The sequence below is a fragment of the Sebastes umbrosus genome, chromosome 7, assembly GCF_015220745.1.
Source record: "Sebastes umbrosus isolate fSebUmb1 chromosome 7, fSebUmb1.pri, whole genome shotgun sequence".
NCBI classification, from domain to species: Eukaryota; Metazoa; Chordata; class Actinopteri; order Perciformes; family Sebastidae; genus Sebastes; species Sebastes umbrosus.
This window is the reverse complement of record NC_051275.1, coordinates 8,573,260-8,592,810: the sequence shown is the minus strand read 5'-3', so window position 1 is coordinate 8,592,810 and position 19,551 is coordinate 8,573,260. Positions and strand designations below refer to the sequence as shown.

The 19,551-nt window shown below is 39.8% G+C and overlaps 1 pseudogene; it reads right to left on the bottom strand.

Annotated features, from left to right (window-relative positions):
- Window positions 1-9,225: 9,225 nt before the first annotated feature.
- LOC119491534 overlaps window positions 9,226-19,551 on the bottom strand; it is a 20,723-nt pseudogene continuing 10,397 nt past the window's right edge.

Sequence of the window (19,551 nt, the reverse complement as noted above, 5' to 3'; positions counted from 1 at the left end):
CAACTGACTGACATCACACTGAGCTCTCAAGGCCACCTTGTTGAACAGAGAGACAGAGGTGTTTAAATAACCTGTTTGATAAGTGTCCTAAAGTTATTTCCGCTTATTATAATGCATCACTAGTGATTCATATGTAACTTGTTCAATGTCTCCATTGTTCTTTGTACATCATTGTACATGATTACCTCATTTATTAGTACATATAGTCATGTTTATGACTGTATGATGTAATGATTCATTCTGTTCAAACAGTGTGCTGATTGGTTTCACTATGATGTCATGTGTGGATGACAACTATAAAAGTTTCTGACCAGGAGCTACCCCGAGAGGAGGGAAACTAAACTGGGAAAAAAAAGTTCGGAAACTTGTGTTTGGTGGATTATTTCTCTGTTGTTACAATGCTAATTGGCATTGTATTTTACATCGTTGGAAAGCCTGTTTATTTATCTTCACAATGATGTCCAACTTGTAAGGATCATGCATTTGTGGGATGAGCAGCACAGCTGATTATGCGGGTAGCGCCCAAGAAAAATTTGCTAAAATGCTCTGCCAATGGTAAACAGTGTATTCTCCTGTTAGTATTGACTCTTGTTTTCAGTTGTTTGGTGGATTGGATGATTGAACTCTCTTTCAGTAACAAGGAACAAACAAGACATTTTGGCAATTTTACACTTTATTCATGTAGTACACCGTCAGGTGCCTCAGTAGCGGTAGAAGATCCATACGCAGCCACAATAGCCTGGCACCTCCTCCTCATGCCGGTCACCAACCTGGTCACATGTTGCTGTGGGATGGCGTTCCATTCCTCAACCAGGATTTGTTGCAGGTCAGCCAGCGTGGTTGTGTTGGTCACTCTAACACGTACAAGCTGATCCCACAAGTGTTGAATTGGGTTGAGGTCTGGACTCTTGGCAGGCCGTTCCATTCTCTCTACTCCCACATTGTGGAGATAGTCTGTGATAACCCTGGCTCTGTGGGGGCGAGCTATGTCATCTTGGAGGATGAAGTTAGGTCCCAGGTTGTGGAGATATGGGATCGCCACTGGCTTCAGAAACTCATCCCGATATCTCACTGATGGCCTTCAACGATGACAAGCCTTGTTTTGCCAGTGAGGGAGATGCCGCCCCACCACACCATGACACTGCCCCCCACCAAAAGCTGTTACTCCATCGGTGCAACAATCACCATAGCGTTCTCCACGTCGTCTCCATACTTTGACCTGCCGTCCAACTTTCGCAGACAGAACCTGGACTCATCACTGAACATGACATTCCCCCACATGTTCAGGTTCCATTGTCTGTGTTGTCGACACCAGCGCAAACGGGCCTGACGGTGAAGGGCAGTCATTGCAGGCTTCCTGGTAGCCTTATGAGAATACACTGTTTACCATTGGCAGAGCATTTTGGCAAATCTTTCTTGGGCGCTATCCACATAATCAGCTGTGCTGCTCATCCCACAAAAAATGCATGATCATTAAAAATTGGACATCATTGTGAAGGTAAATAAACAGCCTTTCCAACGATGTAAAATACAATACCAATCAGGATTGTAACAACAGAGAAATAATCCACCAAACACAAGTTTCCGAACTTTTTTTTCCAGTTTATATTCAAATCTTAACAATCTCAACTGCTGCTGAACTCTTACACAAGACCAAAACAGAGCAAAAAGGAGAATAACTATTAGACTCATTGGACTACATTCATCAGGTTGTCAAAAACAAGATTCCAAATGTGTAAAAAGTAGGGCTGTCAATTGATTCAAATATTTAATCACAATTAATCGCAAATTAATCGCACATTTTTTATCTGTTCAAAATGTACCTTAAAGAGAGATTTGTCAAGCATTTAATACTCTTATCAACATGGGAATGGACAGATATACTGCTTTATGCAAATGTATGCATATACTAATTATTGGAAATCAATTAACAACACAAAACAATGACAAATATTGTCCAGAAACCCTCAGCATTTAGCATTCAAAATATGCTCAAATTAACATGACAAACGCAAGCCCAACAGGCAACAACAGCTGGGGCGGGGGCCAATAAATCATTTATGTCTCCTAAAATAATATGAAAATGGCTCTCATTTCTTCACTGTTAGTCTGATGTTGAAAGTCTCCACTTTACCACCACCGACATTGTTTCATACAGAGCCAGCACAACAGAATGCGTCACTGTCCATGTCCTCTCTAACTCCAGTGGATAAACCAGTAAGCAAACAAGTTTGTTATTTTTATACTTCAGCCACTTCCTCCATAATTAAATGTTTGACCTATTTGTTTGTATTGTTCAGAGGTTATAAACCAATTATGTTCAGTTTGACTACTGTAGGTTGACCTTATTCCTGCATCAGTATTATAATTAGCGGTGGTTCTTTGGGTCAGCTCTGCTTACTGAAATGTTGCCCAGAAATTGTCTTTTCCATTCCTTTCCCCCATCACTGCCACCACATACAGGCCACCTCTGGGGACATCCTGAGTTTCATATGAATAAAACCTGGACTAATATTGGTAGTCCTAGTTAAAGAGAGGCGTTTCTTCTCTTGATGAATGAGGTTACTGTGTTACTTAATATATCCATTGTTCATGATTGTCCTGTGACTGTGAAAAGACTTTGTAATGTAATATGACTCAGCTAAATAACAGCTTGATGTATGATGATTGGTTGTTTCGATGTGATGGGATGTGCGAAGGAGAGCTATAAAAGTTATTGGCCAGGAGTCCTTCCAACACAACAAGGAGCCACTCGAAGAGGAAGGATTTCCCATCAGAACTCCTGCACCCTTACAGGTATGTTACGGATTATGAAGAGGTGAAATAGGTTAGAAAAAGATCTTGTAAACAAGGTCATTTCAAATGCCATTGGCTGATTTGATTTGACTTTCTTTAAAGGAACAGCAAGAAGCTTTTAGGGGGGATCTATTGGCAGAAATGGAATATTATATGAATAAGTATGTTTTCTTTAGTGTATAAGAGATGTATAATAAGAATTGTTATGTTTTCTTTATCTTAGAATGAGCAGTTTATATCTGTTGAAACAGTGTCGCAGGTCCAAAGACATGCACCTTAGATTAATTGTTAACTCCAAATTAAGTGTGAATGTGAGCGTGAATGGTTGTCTGTCTCTATGTGTCAGCCCTGTGATAGTCTGGCGACCTGTCCAGCGTGCACAACGCCTTTGCCCAGTATCAGCTGGGTTATTTATTGAAAATAGACAAATGAGTGAGTGTGGTTCTGGAACAGAGACAAATGACAATAATTAGTACAATCTATATATTTCAACAGGTTGCTACATACCTTACAGGTATACAGTGCAACAGATATATACTTATATTGGTTAAATCACATTACTGTTAGACATGACCTTAAATATAGTGTTATATTATATACCTAATACAAAACAAATACAAACCCAGAAATGAAATAGTGACTGAGGCCATATTTCTGAAATCTCTGTTCAAACATTAATTTGCAAATAAGTCACATACAACAATAAGGCATCGTGCTTAATCAGCTGAACACCTTCTACAGTGTTTCTATGCTACAGAATTCCTCTTTTCTTCATTATAATAAATAAATAAACTGTATTTGTATAGCACTGTTCCAAACTTCTCCTCGGACTCTCGCCACACATCCACACACGTATCTCTCTGCTCTCAGAAGGAAGGAGGCGGGGCCATGCGTCACCAACGTGTAATCAGTTACACTACGCATGTGTTATACCCTGTGGTCTTAATGCTCAGGCTGATCAGAATCCTTAAAAAAATTCCTGAATCCGGATCATAATGGATTGTTCATTGTGCTACACTCCATCCCTCCAAAAAATTTAATTCAAATCCATCATGAACATTTGGAGTAATCCTGCTAACAGACAAACAGACAAACAAACCAACGCCCTTGGCCTTGAAGGAGGTAATTAAATCTATTTACAAACTTTCCATGGAGGCACTCCCTGCAAAACATTTTCACAAACTCAATGTCAGCCGTCCTCTTACGCGATCAGGGGAGTGTAGTGCGGTTCCTGCCTGGCTGGAAGCCAATCCGACCCGTCCACAGAGGTTGTCCTTCTAATCTACATACGGAGCGGGTTCTCTTCACAAACTGGTCGCCAGGTTTCTGCAGTAGCCCACGGACAAACCAAACACTGGTTCTAGATAGGGCCATTCGCATTTTTGCGTTTTCATGTTTTTGCGCTGGCCACCGTGGTGCTTCTACACAAAGGAGAAGTTTCAGTTGGTTGCAATCTGCAACCTTGCCGCTAGATGTCGCCAAATCCTACACACTGCACCTTCAAGACATTTGATTGTTTGACATAAGGTGGTACTGTAGGCTTATGAGTTACCTGTAGTTGCTTCTGATATTTGGACATGCAGCCTGAGTTAAAATCCACACATTTTCATTTTACTTTTATTTTTGTAGTAACAGATGAAAGTCTCAAAGACAGGAGACAGATTCCAGCTGAAGGATTAGAGTCCTGTACTGATAGAAAATGGTTATTTTTTAAAAAAAACTTACAATTTCATAATAACTACAAAGCTAAGGTGACATTTTATTGCTTTTGTGAAAAATCTTTTTAAGGATGTTATTATTATAATTTCTCTTTCTCTGTAGCTAACTTTTGAGGTCCAGTTTGGTGTTCAGCAGTCAGAAGGATGACTCCTACTCTTCTCTCTGTAGCCCTGCTGCTGCTACTTCCTGTGGTTCCAGTTAAAGGTAAGCTTCAGAATAGCTTCAGCATTTCTACTAAGGCGGACAATAAAGTCAAACTAAAGTAAAGTCAATTTATTTCAAATGTTTTTATTATTACTGAATGCAAAAAACATCCTCAGTTTTATTATTGCAGTTCTAAAATATTGTTTATCCTCATTATTTTGTTATTAATTCTGTACTAACTTTGACTCTTTTTTTTTCAGGTCAATTTGAGAATAGACCCATTACTATCCTGGTGACAAACTCTGTAACAAACTCTGCCACTGAGATCTACAACACTTACGTGGTTTTCAGAGGAATCCTACTGGGTGGAATGAGGAGACTGCGAGACTCAAACACAGGCTTTAAGTAAGATCATCACATCAACTGTTAGCATGAATCAATAATTTAAAGGTACAGTGTGTAACATCTGGCGGCATCTAGCATTGAGGTTACAGATTGAAACTTCTCCCGTGTGCCAAGCGTGTAGAAGAACTAAGGTGGCCGACGGGAAAACGTGACTGGCCCTCTCTAGATCTGTTGTAAGAGTAGCATAGATCATTTGGAGAATAGCAGAGCCAGTGTGTAGAGTGTCTGTGTGTACCTGGGAAGTGAGTGGTGAAGCAAGAGAGAGAGCGGCGGCGATGTGTGGGATGTTGTGAGTGAAAGTGTTGTGAATTAGTTTAGCTTTGAGAATGTGAAGTGAATGTAGTGGAAGTAGCAGTTTGTGCAGAAATAAATGCTGCAGATGCGTCACTTTTGGGTGGCAGTCAACACGTGCTTAATGTTGGGAACTTGCTTAGGATTAGGCAACAATACCACTGAGTTAGGTTTAGGAAAAAACAACATGGTTGGGCTTAAAATTACTTTATTTTTACATTGCAAATATCTCTTGTTGTCCTTGCAGGTTTACCTACACAGAGAATGCAGACTATGGCCCGTTCCTGGAGAGTGTGGGTGATTTGGCTGGAAGTCAGGAAACACGTACCTATTGGGAGCTGCTGGTAAAAAAAGCAAACGGAACCATCAGACCTGATGTTGGTGAGTCAACCAAGAGATCACCTTTCTTTCTTTTTAAAGTCAACATCTACTGTATCTTGTTCTTACTGTAAATCAATCTATAATCTTTTATCTTGTTTTTGTTTGCAGGTATTGGATGTTACATTCCGAATGCAAATGACACAATCATCCTGAACTATAACAAGTACTAAAGGATCAGCAGCCACTGGAAATCAACATGGGATCAAAACCAGAATCACATTCAACTGTATGATTATGTTTTAACATTACTTAATCTTGATTGGATGATTAACCCATGGGAATGCACCTTCACCTCATATTTCATGCTTGGTAACCAGATACTTCCTCATGAAGATGTACATACTATTTGAACATGTTTTGTGTTATATTTTTTTTAATTAAAAAACAAAAATAAAAATGTCCTTTGCAGAATCAAATCTGTGTTGTTTTCACTATATTTTCTGATAAACATAAGAGTTTTCCAGGATGAACATGAAATGATCAAGAATTGTGTCAAAACCAGGCTAATCAGTTGCTATTACTACATCTGTTTAGATACTACACCTTTCAGTCACTGTTGGACAATCATGTGTTCTTAGTGTTCAAATGACACAAACAAATCACACATAGTACTACAGGCTGGTCTCATGCACTTTTCATAGCTATATACCTATGAACACCAAAAGGCTGGAGCCGGCTCTGATGTAGCTAGTTCTCTAATAGTTGTTGGAATAGAGTTCCACTCTAGTTCAGCTTTAACAGAATACAGACTGCCTGAAAGTACCTTTTCTGAGAGGGATAATGCAATCCCGTCTTGGAAACCTATATGAAATTATTCTTATGGTGACAAACTGTCTGAGCAGAAGAGATGATGAGATTGTACCGACTTCTTCAAGTATTTTGAGTGTTTGTTTATACAGAGACTGTAGTGGTTTAAGAGTAGTGGTACTAGCTTGTGACCAGGTTGTTAAACAGAAAGTGATGTGAGAAATGACCTTAGAATACGTCGACATCATAGCTGCCCCTGTTGACATGTAGTCTCTAGTGAACCTGAAATTAGAAAAACTGAGTTTGACCTGGTTACAGACCCTTTTTCACCTGAGCCTTAAAATTAAGTTTAGAATCAATCATAACTCCGAGGTACAGATACAACCTGTAGCCTCTCTTCTGATACAAAAAAATCATCTGCCTCAACACTAAAGCATGTTGTCCTTGTTTAACACAGATAGAGGTTATCAAATAATCTGTTTTGTAAGTTTCCTAAAATGAATGAAAATGTAGTAGCACATAGAGTCCTGTTTTTGACTTTATGATGTAATGGTTCATTCTGTTAAAGCAGTGTGCTTGGTTTCAGTATGATGTGATGTGTGGATCTGCTGCTGAACTCTTACACAAGACCAAAACACAGCAAAAAGGAGAACAACTATTGGACTCATTGGACTACATCATCAGGTTGTCAGAAACAAGATTCCCAATGTGTCAAAACGAAACTGTTTGCTAAGATGATAGCCATAGTATGTCAATGTCTCTACTGCTTGTTCTGCTGTCACCATGGGGTGGAAAGAAATTGGTCGTGTTAAAACGATTTTGCATTTACACGTTAACTTTTAACTTTTAACAGCCCTAGTAAAAAGACAACTGTTTGCTAACACATTAGCCATATTAACTTTATAATGTGAAAATATGATGTTAATGTCTCTACAGCTTGTTCTGCTGACACCACAGGGCGGGGGCCAGTAAATCAGTTTATGTCCCCTAAAAAATATGAAAAGGACTCTCATTTCTTCACTGTTAATCTGATGTTGAAATGGTCCACTTTACCACCACCGACATTGTTTCATACAGAGCCAGTACAACAGAATCACTGTCCATGCACTATCTGACTCCAGTGGATAAACCAGTAACTTTACATTCAAAAATGTTTTGTTTATACTTCAGCCAGTTCTTCCATGATGAAATATTTGACCTATTTAGTTTGTATTGTTAAGAGGTTATAAACCAATTATGATCAGATTGACTACTGTAGGTTCACTAGTTTATAATGTAGTATGGCTAGTAGGCTATGCAGCTAGTGGAAGAGCCTTATAGGCTTCATCTGCTTTCTCTTCTTTGACCTTATACCTGCATCAGTATTACAATTAGCGTTGGTTCTTTGGTTCAGCTCTACTTACTAAAATGTTGCCCAGAAGTTGTCTTTTCCATTCCTTTCCCCCATCACTGCCACCACATACAGGCCACTGCTGGGGACATCCTGAGTTTAATATGAATAAAACCTGGATTAATATTGGTATTATTAACTGACCATTAAACATTTCACAATAACAAACTTGCACACACTCATATCACTGTGTCTTCAACAAGCTATTCAATTCATCTAAATTTATTTTTGTATAGCGTCAAATCACAACAGAAGTTATCTCAAGACGCTTTGTATATAGAGCAGTACACCATTGTTTAGAGACCCAACAGTATCCACCAAGCGAACTGTGGCCAGGAAAAACTCCCCGGATAGTGGGAAGAAACCTGGAGCTGAACCGGGCTCTGGGTGGAAGGCCATCTGCCGAGACCGGTTGGGGGGATAGATAGATAGATAGATAGATAGATAGATAGATAGATAGATAGATAGAGAGAGAGCGAGAGAGAGAGAGAAAGAGAGAGAGAGAGAGAGAGAGAGAGAGAGAGAGAGAGAGAGAAGCAACCACAACAATAGCACAGCAGCTGTAATAATTAATACAAGTAGGACTAATAATACAAAACCAATAGTAGTGGATGTAAAAGAGTGATAATACAACTATCGGAATTGATATCATTGGGTCGTCCTCAGACGGGCTTTCAAGCGGAGCTTCCAGCTATCTTAGTCCACCATACATCTGGCTTGCTCGCCAGCACTGTCCAGCATCTCTCCTCAGTACGTCCATGTATGTTGGTGTGGGACGTCCCTGTGATCGATCCCCGTGCGTTGGTTCCCGCAGCACCAGCATGCTTGCTGGGAGTTCTTGATGTCTTTGGCAGTGACCGAGAAGTCTCATTCTCCAGGCTGCCACTTTGTCACTAAGCCTTGGTAGTCCCTCGTACAGACGGAATTAAATAATGATGGTAGCAGTTGGTGTCAAGCAAGCAGCGTACGCGGTAGCAGATGCAGCCACAATCCAGGTGACATTCAGATCCAGGTGAAACCCCGCTCCAAGTGTACCCCTGCTCCAGGTATAACCTCGCTCCAGGTGTAACCCCGCTCCAAGTGTAACCCTGCTCCAGGTATAACCTCGCTCCAGGTGAAACCCCGCTCCAAGTGTACCCCCGCTCCAGGTATAACCTCGCTCTAGGTGTAACCCCGCTCCATGGTTACCTGCGAGGCAAGGAGGCACAAGGACTCCCGGTAAGGAATGAAGTTAGTAACAATGAATGGGACATGAATATATACAGAAGGAGAAAGGAGCTCAGTGTGTCATTGGAAGTCCCCCGGCAGTCTAGGCCTATAGCAGCTTAACTAGGGGCTGGTCAAAGACAGCCCTAACTATAAGCGTTATCAAAGAGGAAAGTCTTTAGCCTACTCTTAAATGTGGAGAGGGTGTCTGCCTCCCGGACTGAAACTGGGAGCTGGTTCCACAGAAGAGGAGCTTGATAGCTGAAGGCTCTGGCTCCCATTCTACTTTTGGAGACTCTAGGAACCTCAAGTAACCCTGCATTCTGGGAGCACAGTGGGGTAATAGGGTACTATGAGCTCTTTAAGATATGATGGGGCCTGACCATTTAGCGCTTTGTAGGTGAGGAGGACGATTTTAAATTCTATTCTTGATTTTACAGGGAGCCAGTGCAGAGAAGCTAATACAAGAGTAATATGATCTCTTTTTCTAGTTCTTGTCAGTACACGTTGTCAAGTAATTATGAGGTCCCTCGACCCATACCTGCGCTCCCTCCTCCTGCTTGGTCCTGCTGGAACGGGCATCCGCAGGGCCGAGGGGGGGATAACGGGCGGCGTAGAGACAGATGGGAGAACAACAGAGGACGTACCCGAGGGCAGGTTCGGCCTTGGCCTTACCCTCGGCAAGCCGCTAGAGGGAGGCCGTTCCAACGTCAGTAAACCACAAATATGGACCCTTGTGACACAGAGTATGTAACCACTAATCGATTTAACAATGACTAAGGTTAGCAAGAAAGTGTTAAGATTTGTTTTTGATTAAGTAAGGAAAAATACATGAAAATCAAGTAGGTTGTGATCAACAGATGTTGTGTGTGTGTGTGTGCTGTAAACAAGAATCAGATTTTGGAAATGTGAAATAAGGGAACTAATCATTCTAAGGAAAAGACCTTGTGTAGGTTAAAACAAACGACGCAAAGAGGGCATTGATATTTGGGGAAACATGATTAAAACAGGGGGTAGATAGTTTTATATGTAACAAATGATTTTTATGGTGTTTTACGAATCTACAGAATTAACAAGTGATTCTTATTGTGTGTGGTAACCTGTAGGAAGTTGAACTCGGGACCGGTAGCCTTGTGACTCAAGGGAAGTGAAACTTCCAAGATGATCAATTTGGGTGGGGCTAAAGTTAGCATATGAGTCCTCTGTTATATTGAGACGTGGTATTGAATTTAATGCTGATGGAATCACTTCCTTAAATTTAGCTACAACACTATCGGATAGACATCTAGTGTACACACTTTTGTCTGATGGTGTATAGTCTAGTAATAAGTATTCAAAAGTGATTAAATAATGGTCTGATAAAAGGGAGTTCTGTGGAAAAACAATTAAATGTTCAATTTCAACGCCATATGACATAACAAGGTCAAGGGTGTGGTTAAAACGGTGAGTGGGTTTATGCACATTCTGCGAGAAACCAATTGAATCTAATAAAGCAAGAGTCCTTGTTGAAGAGTTAAGTTTATTCTCTTGATGAATGAGGTTGCTGATTTACTGTTATTTAATATATACATTGTTCATGATGCTACATATTGTCTTGTGGCTGTGAAAAGCCTTTGGAATGTAATATGACTCATCTGAATATCAGCCTCATGTGATTGGTTGTTCCGGTGTGATAAGATCTGCGAAGGAGAACTATAAAAGTTATTGACCATGGGTCCTTCCAACATGACCAGGACCTACTTGAAGAGGAAGGATTTCCCATCAGATCTCCTGCACCCTTACAGGTCTGTTACAGATTATGAGGAGGTGAAAGAGGTTAGAAAATGATCTTGTAACCAAGGTTATTTCAAATGCCATTGGCTGATTTGATTTGACTTTCTTTAAAGGAACAGCAAGAAGCATTTAAGCTGAATGGCAGGTTTCTACAGTAGCCCACAGACAAACCAAACACTGACTCTAGATAGGGCTATTCTCATTTTTGCGTTTTCATGTTTTTGCGCTAGCCACAGTGGTGCTCCTAAACTGGGCACATAGGAGAAGTTTTAGTTGGTTGCACTCTGCAACCTCGCGGTTAGATGCCACCAAATCCTACACACTGCACCTTCAAGACATTTGATTGTTTGACATAAGGTGGTACTGTAGGCTTATGAGTCACCTGTAGTTGCCTCTGATCTTTAGTTACAATATACAGCTTTTACTTTCATTTTTGTATTAAGAGATGACAGTCTCAAAGACAGGAGACAGTTTCCAGCTGAAGGATTAAAGTCCTGTACTGACAGAAAATGTTTGTTTTTTTTTAAAAAAAACTTACAATTTCATAATAACGGCAAAGCTAAGGTGACATTTTACTGATTTTGGGAAAAATCTTAGCATTTTAAAGGATGATTTTATTATAATTTCTCTGTCTCTGTAGCTAACTGTTGAGGTTCAGTTTGGTGTCCAGCAGTCAGAAGGATGACTCCTACTCTCCTCTCTGTAGCCCTGCTGCTGCTACTTCCTGTGGTTCCAGCTAAAGGTAAGCTTCTGAACAGCTTCAGAATTTATTTCAAATGTTTTTATTATTATTACTGAATGCAAAAACATCCTCAGTTTTATTACTGCAGTTCTAGAATATTATTTATCCCCCTTATTTTGTTATTAATTCTGTACAAACTTTGACTCTTTTCTTTCAGGTCAATTTGAGAAAAGACCCATTAATATCCTGGTGAAAAACTCTTTAACAAACTCTTCCACTGTGATCTACCACACTTACGTGGTTTACAGAGGAATCCTACTGGGTGGAATGAGGAGACTGCAGGACTCAATGACAGGCTTTAAGTAAGATCATCACATCAACTTTTAGCATGAATCATCAATTTAAAGGTACAGTGTGTAACATCTGGCGGCTTCTAGCGGTGAGGTTGCAGATTGAAACTTCTCCCGTGTTTCAAGCGTGTAGAAGAACTGTGGTGGTCGACGAGAAAGCGTAAATGGTCCGCTCTAGAGCTGTTGTAAGAGTAGCATAGATCATTTGGAGAATAGCAGAGCCAGTGTGTAGAGTGTGTGTTTGTGTACGCGGGAAGTGAGTGGTGAAGCAAGAGTGAGGGAGTGGCGGCGATGTGTGGGATGTTGTGAGTGTAAGTGTTGTGAATTAGTTTCGCTTTGAGAATGGGAAGTGAATGTAGCGGAAGTAGCAGTTTGTGCAGAAATAAATGCTGCAGCTGCAGCACGTTCTCATCCCAAACTTTCCGACCCCTCGGCGTCACTTTTCGGTGGCAGTCAACACGTGCTTAATGTTGTGAACTTGCTTAGTATATACAACAATACCACTGAGTTAGTTTTAGGAAAAAACAACATGGTTGGGTTTAAAATTACTATATTTTTACAGTGCAAATATGACAAATATGACAGGACACGAATGAACAGCTGACTGCAAAGTGAAAGTGAAACGTAACGCACTGGACAAGAACAGCAGTCTCATGGATGAAAGCCTTGTGTTTTTTATATGTCTTTGTAGTCGCTCAATATACTACATCACCTGCTCTGCAAGTCGCTCGTTTTGCTACATCACTTGCTGCGGCCATCCGCAGACTTCTTGTGATACATCAAAGACAAACATAAATTTAATGTAATTAATCAAATATAATTGAGAATGCAGTGTAGTTGTATGGGAACATCATTTTTAGATCACAGGGTTGCCTTGCTACCAGAACATTTTTAACTCAGCGCTGTTCTCTGCTCCCACCCGTGCTTTGTCCATAAATTAACTGTCATGTCTAAGGGAAGCTGCAAGAAACATTAATGTAAAAGCCACCCATGTCTGAATGACAAAAATCCACCTTGTTGTCCTTGCAGGTTTAACTACACAGAGAATGCAGACTATGGCCCGTTCCTGGAGAGTGTGAACGGTTTGGCTGGAAGTCAGGAAACACGTACCTACTGGGAGCTGCTGGTAAAAACATCAAACGGAACCATCAGACTTGATGTTGGTGAGTCAACCAAGAAAGCACCTTTCTGTCTTTTTACAGTCAACATCTACTGTATCTTGTTCTTTCTGTAAATCAATCTATCAATCATCTTTTATCTTGTTTTTGTTTGCAGGTATTGGATGTTACATTCCGAATGCAAATGACACAATCATCCTGAACTATAACAAGTACTAAAGGATCAGCAGCCACTGGAAATCAACATGGGATCAAAGCCAGAATCACATTCAACTGTATGATTATGTTTTAACATTACTTAATCTTGATTGGATGATTAACCAATGGGAATGCACCTTTACCTCATATTTCCTGCTTGGTAAGCAGATACTTCCTCATGAAGATGTACATACTATTTGAACACGGTTTGTGTGATTTCGTCAATTAAGAAACAAAAATAAAAATGTCCTTTACAGAATCAAATCTGTGTTGTTTTCACTATATTTTCTGATAAATATAAGAGTTTTCCAGGATGAACATGAAATGATCAAGAATTGTGTCCAAACAAGGCTAATCAGTTGCTATTACTATACATCTGTTTAGATGCTACACATTTCAGTCACTGTTGGACAATCATGAGTTCTTAGTGTTCAAATGACACAAACAAATCACACATAGTACTACAGGCTGGTCTCATGTACCTTTCATAGCTATATACCTATGAACACCAAAAGGCTGGAGACGGCCCTGATGTAGCTAGTTCTCTAATAGTTGTTGGAATAGAGTTCCACTCTAGTTCAGCTTTAACAGAATACAGACTGCCTGAAAGTACCTTTTCTGAGAGGGATAATGCAATCCCGTCTTGGAAACCTATATGAAATTATTCTTATGGTGACAAACTGTCTGAGCAGAAGAGATGATGAGATTGTACCGACTTCTTCAAGTATTTTGAGTGTTTGTTTATACAGAGACTGTAGTGGTTTAAGAGTAGTGGTACTAGCTTGTGACCAGGTTGTTAAACAGAAAGTGATGTGAGAAATGACCTTAGAATACGTCGACATCATAGCTGCCCCTGTTGACATGTAGTCTCTAGTGAACCTGAAATTAGAAAAACTGAGTTTGACCTGGTAACAGACCCTTTTCACCTGAGCCTTAAAATTAAGTTTAGAATCAATCATAACTCCGAGGTACAGATACAACCTGTAGCCTCTCCTCTGATACAAAATACATCTGGCTCAACACTAGAACACAGATAGAGGTTATCAAATAACCTGTTTTGTAAGTTACCTAAAATGAATGAAAATGTAGTAGCACATAGAGTCCTGTTTTTGACTTTATGATGTAATGGTTCATTCTGTTAAAGCAGTGTGCTTGGTTTCAGTATGATGTGATGTGTGGATCTGCTGCTGAACTCTTACACAAGACCAAAACACAGCAAAAAGGAGAACAACTATTGGACTCATTGGACTACATCATCAGGTTGTCAGAAACAAGATTCCAAATGTGTCAAAACGAAACTGTTTGCTAAGATGATAGCCATATTATGTCAATGTCTGTACAGTTTCTGTTGCCACCACGGGGCGGGGGCTAATAAATCAGTTTATGTCCCCTAAAATAATATGAAAACGGCTCATTTCTTCAATGTTAATCTGATGTTGAAAGGCTCCACTTTACCACCACCGACATTGTTTCATACAGAGCCAGCACAACATAATGTGTCACTGTCTATGTACTTTCTGACTCCAGTGGATAAACCAGTAAGTTTACTTTCAAACAAGTGTATTCTTATACTTCAGCCACTTCCTCCATGATGAAATATTTGACCTATTTGTTTGTATTGTTTAGAGGAACTCCATTTTGGAGCTCTGGGGAGTTGAGTAAAAATACTACACGATTTGCTAAAGAGTGTTTATGCATTGTGGTATTGTAACTTAAGTGAAGGATATAAGTACTTAATTATACAATAATTTTGTTGGTGTTTTCTGAGTGGACATGCAGCATCCTCAGGGGCTACTGCGTTGGCCCTACGAGCTCGACCCACTCCAGTAGATAAACCAGTAAGTAAACAAATTTGACATTTTTAGACTTCAGACACTTCCTCAATGATGACATGTTTGACCTATTTAGTTTGTATTGTTAAGAGGTTATAAACCAATTATGTTCAGTTTGACTACTGTAGGTTCACTAGTTTATAATGTAGTATGGCTAGTAGGCTATGCAGCTAGTGGAAGAGCCCTATAGGCTTCATCTGCTTTCTCTTCTTTGACCTTATACCTGCATCAGTATTATAATTAGCGGTGGTTCTTTGGTTCAGCTCTGCTTACTGAAATGTTGCGCAGAAGTTGTCTTTTCTATTCCTTTCCCCCATCACTACCAGCACATACAGGCCACTTCTGGGGACATCCTGAGTTTCATATGAATAAAACCTGGACTAATATTGGTAGTCCTAGATAAAGAGAGGCGTTTCTTCTCTTGATGAATGAGGTTACTGTGTTACTTAATATATCCATTGTTCATGATTGTCCTGTGACTGTTAAAAGACTTTGTAATGTAATATGACTCAGCTAAATATCAGCTTGATGTATGATGATTGGTTGTTTCGGTGTGATGGGATGTGCGGAGGAGAGCTATAAAAGTTATTGGCCAGGAGTCCTTCCAACACGACAAGGAGCCACTCGAAGAGGAAGGATTTCCCATCAGAACTCCTGCACCCTTACAGGTCTGTTACAGATTATGAAGAGGTGAAATAGGTTAGAAAAAGATCTTGTAAACAAGGTCAGCTAGTGGACGAGCCCTAGGCTTCATCTGCTTTCTGTTCTTTGACCTTATACCTGCATCAGTATTATAATTAGAGGTGGTTCTTTGGTTCAGCTCTGCTTACTGAAATGTTGCCCAGAAATGATCTTTTCCATTCCTTTCCCCCATCACTGCCACCACAAATAGGCCACTGCTGGGGACATCCTGAGTTTCATATGAATAAAACCTGTATTAATATTGGTATTATTAACTGACCAAAAAACAACTCACAGTAACAAACTTGCACACACTCAAATCACCTTGTCTTCAATGAGCAAGAGTCCTTGTTGAAGAGGGAAGTTTATTCTCTTGATGAATGAGGTTGCTGGTTTACTGTTACTTAATATATCCATTGTTCATGATGCCACATATTGTCCTGTGGCTGTGAAAAGACTTTGGAATGTAATATGACTGAAATGTTGCCCAGAAATTGTCTTTTCCATTCCTTTCCCCCATCACTACCACCACATACAGGCCACCTCTGGGAACATCCTGAGTTTCATATGAATAAAACCTGGACTAATATTGGTAGTCCTAGTTAAAGAGAGGTGTTTCTTCTCTTTATGAATGAGGTTACTGTGTTACTTAATATATCCATTGTTCATGATTGTCCTGTGACTGTGAAAAGACTTTTGTAATATGACTCAGCTAAATATCAGCTTGATGTGTGATGATTGGTTATTTCGGTGTGATAAGATCTGCGGACGAGAGCTATAAAAGTTATTGGCCAGGAGTCCTTCCAACACGACCAGGAGCTACTCGAAGAGGAAGGATTTCCCATCAGATCTCCTGCACCCTTACAGGTCTGTTACAGATTATGAGGAGGTGAAAGAGGTTAGAAAAAGATCTTGTAACCAAGGTCATTTGATCTGATTTGATTTGACTTTCTTTAAAGGAACAGCAAGAAGCACTTAAGCTTTACGGCAGGTTTCTGCAGTAGCCCACAGACAAACCAAACACTGGCTCTAGATAGGGCCATTCTCATTTTTTGCGTTTTCATGTTTTTGCGCTGGCCACTGTGGTGCTCCTACACACTTGGCACATAGGAGAAGTTTTAGTTGGTTGCACTCCTCACGGTTAGATGCCACCAAATCCTACACAACACACCTTCAAGACATTTGATTGTTTGACATAAGGTGGTACTGTAGGCTTATGAGTTACCTGTAGTTGCCTCTGATCTTTAGTTACAATCCACACCTTTTGCTTTCATTTTTAATAGAGATGAAAGTCTCAAAGGCAGGAGACAGTTTCCAGCTGAAGGATTAGAGTGCTGTACTGACAGATGAATGAAAATGGTTATTTAAAAAAAACAAAAACAAAACGTACAATTTCATAATAACTGCAAAGCTAAGAACATCACAAAGCTAATAAACATTTTACTGATTTTGTGAAAAATGTTAGCATTTTTAAGGATGATATTATTATAATTTCTCTGTCTCTGTAGCTAACTGTTGAGGTTCAGTTTGGTGTTCAGCAGTCAGAAGGATGACTCCTACTCTCCTCTCTGTAGCCCTGCTGCTGCTACTTCCTGCGGTTCCAGCTAAAGGTAAGCTTCAGAATAGCTTCAGATATGTATTTCAAATGTTTTTATTATTACTGAATGCAAAAACATCCTCAGTTTTATTACTGCAGTTCTAGAATATTATTTATCCTCCTTATTTTGTTATTAATTCTGTACAAACTTTGACTCTTTTCTTTCAGGTCAATTTGAGAATAGACCCATTACTATCCTGGTGACAAACTCTTTAACAAACTCTTCCACTGGGAACTACAACACTTACGTGGTTTTCAGAGGAATCCTACTGGGTGGAATGAGGAGACTGCGGGACTCAAACACAGGCTTTAAGTAAGATCATCACATCAACTGTTAGCATGAATCATCAATTTAAAGGTACAGTGTGTAACATCTGGCGGCATCTAGCAGTGAGGTTGCAGATTGAAACTTCTCCCGTGTGCGATGCATGTAGAAGAACTGTGGTGGCCGACGAGAAAACGTGAATGGCCCTCTCTAGAGCTGTTGTAAGAGTAGCATAATATGGAGAATAGAAGAGCCAGTTTGTAGAGTGTGTGTGTGTGTACGTGGGAAGTGAGTGGTGAAGCAAGAGTGAGGGAGTGGCGGCAATGTGTGTGATTTTTGTGAGTGAACATGTTGTGAATTAGTTTAGCTTTGAGAATGTGAAGTGAATGTAGAGGAAGTAGCAGTTTGTGCAGAAATAAATGCTGCAGCTGCAGCTAGTTCTCATCCCAAACTGTCTGACCCCTCAGCGTCACTTTTGGGTGGCAGTCAACACGTGCTTAATGTTGTGAACTTGCTTAGGATTAAGCAACAACACCACTGAGTTAGGTTTAGGAAAAAACAACATGGTTGGGCTTAAAATTACTATATTTTTACAGTGCAAATATGACAAATATGAATATGACACCTGCTCTGCACGTCGCTCGTTTTGATAGGTCACTTGCTGCGGCCATTTGCGGACTTTTTGTGATACATTGAAGACAAATGTTAATTTAATTTCATTAATGAAATGTAATTGAGAATGCAGTTTAGTTGTATGGGAACATCATTTTGAGGAGACAGGGTTGCCTTGCTACCATAACATTTTGAACTCACCGCTATTCTCTGCTCCCACCCATGCGTTTTCCATAAATTTACTGTCATGTCTAAGTAAAGCTGCAAGAAACATTAATGTAAAGTCACCCATGTCTGAATGACACAAATTTATCTCTTGTTGTCCTTGCAGGTTTACCTACACAGAGAATCCAAACTATGGCCCGTTCCTGGAGAGCGTGAACGGTTTGGCTGGAAGTCAGGACAACTGTACCTACTGGGAGCTGCTGGTAAAAAAATCAAATGGAACCATCAGACCTGATGTTGGTGAGTCAACCAAGAGAGCACCTTTCTGTCTTTTTACAGTCAACATCTACTGTATCTTGTTCTTACTGTAAATCAATTTCTAATCTTTTATCTTGTTTTTGTTTGCAGGTATTGGATGTTACATTCCGAATGCAAATGACACAATCATCCTGAACTATAACACATGCTGAAAGATCAGCAGCCACTGGAAATCAAGATGGGATCAAAGCCAGAATCACATTCAACTGTATTATTATGTTTTAACATTACTTAATCTTTACTATGATTATGAAGCAAAAGAGTTTTCCAGGATGAACATGAAATAATGATAAATATTGTCCAAACAAGGGTAATCAGTTGCTATTTCTACATCTGTTTAGATGCTGCACCTTTCAGTCATTGTTGGACCATTATATGTTCTTAGTGTTCAAATGACACAAACAAATCACACATAGTACTACAGGCTGGTCTCATGCACTGTTCATAGCAATATACCTACAAAAGTAATGCACTGTAAATTGTGTATATCCCAAACAATCATTTTGTGTGTAATTTACATAATCGTGAAACGGTAAATATATAGTGGCGAACGCCGCATCGGGAGAAGGTCAGTGTGGATGGGTTGGTCAAAAAATACCGGACTTTCGCCCAGGAGATCTGCGTTCATGTACCGTGAGAAACCAGAAGTCAACGTTGATGTATTTGTTATGTAACTTACGTACTTAATTAACCCCACTGTTAATGTTCGGGTTATAGAGAAGGGGTAGGACCGTGTGTAGGATGTGCTTCTCCCTACTCCTTTTCGGACATGTAATATTTATTCATGTTGATTATTTGTTTATTGACAGTTTGCTGTATGTTCACTGTTCATTTCATTTGCTATTCTTGTTTTGTTTTTTACTGAAGTATTTATTACATTT